The sequence below is a fragment of the Myotis davidii genome, unplaced genomic scaffold (genome assembly GCF_000327345.1).
Source record: "Myotis davidii unplaced genomic scaffold, ASM32734v1 scaffold762, whole genome shotgun sequence".
Classification (NCBI taxonomy): domain Eukaryota; kingdom Metazoa; phylum Chordata; class Mammalia; order Chiroptera; family Vespertilionidae; genus Myotis; species Myotis davidii.
The window spans coordinates 643,567-644,778 of record NW_006293699.1 but is presented as its reverse complement, the minus strand read 5'-3'; positions in this window follow the sequence as shown (position 1 = coordinate 644,778).

Here is a 1,212-nt window from a genome sequence, read left to right as displayed (position 1 = left end):
TATATATATATATTTTTTTTTAAGTGTGTAGATTAGAGAAGCAATTAACCAGGTAAACTGTGAGAAGAGGCCAAGAATCAGGAAGACTGAGACTTTTTCGTAAGACTCATTCTCAAGGCGTGAGTGAATAGGAGCCAGCCACGTGGCAGGGAGACAAGCCAGAATGTCCAAAACCCTGAGCACAGTGGGCAGGGACACGCCTAAGGCTCAGGTGCGGGGGCTGCAGGGGGGAAAGAAGGTAAAGGAATGAACCTCTCAGGCCCCGCTGAGCCGAGGCGCTAGCCAGCATTCCTAAAGGCTCCTGAGAGTCCCTGAGCGGTTCCACACACGGAGGAACGAGGAAAAGGTCACGTTGGCTCCAGGTTAGAGAAGGCAACACAGAAGGAATTGGGGCTGATCCAGCCAGCAAGCATGTGACAGTGGAAATGCGGCCCAGTGGGGCAGCAGCAAAGAATCCTGAGGTGGTGAAGGGAGCGCATGCAGGGAGGGATTCGGAGGAGTGTGAACGTCTGTAGAAAGCTCAGTGGCAATGGCCAGGAGATGGCCTTCTTTCAAGAGGGCTGTCAGCTTCAGATGGAGGCTTGGGAGTGGTCAGCCCAGAGGTTGGGGTGAAAGCTGCTCGAGGGCACAAAGCTCATGTCCTGGCCCTGGTGGCAGGTTCCCACCTCACAGAGGACATCTCTGCAGAGCAGAGTCAGAGTTCAGAGATAGCGGGGGAAACATCAGAGCTGTGGGTCCCATGCCCTGAGTTACTCAGGAGCCACTCATCCAGTATTTAAAGTTGATTGATTTCTTGCAATAGCTAGTTAAGGTTTTATCTATATACTAGAAGCCCAGTGCACAAATTCATGCACAGGTGAGGTCTGGCCTGCTCACCCCAATGGGGGCCCATTGGGCCGGGCCAGTGGGGGGTGCGGGCCACAGCCAGTTGGCTGGCTGGCCCTGCTCCCGATCAGGGTGTTGGGGCCCAATCAGGGCCCAAATCAGGCTGGTTGGCTGCCACAGTGCACATAATAGCCACTGGTTGTTCTGGTCATTCTGCCATTCTGGTTGCTGGGCTTTTATATATCTACTAGAGGCCCGGTGCACAAAAATTTGTGCACTTGGGGAGGGGGGTTTCCTCAGCCCGGCCTGTGCCCTTTCGCAGTCTGGGACCCTTCGGGGGATGACCACCTGCTGGCTTAGGCCTGCTCCCTGGGGGATTGGGCCTAA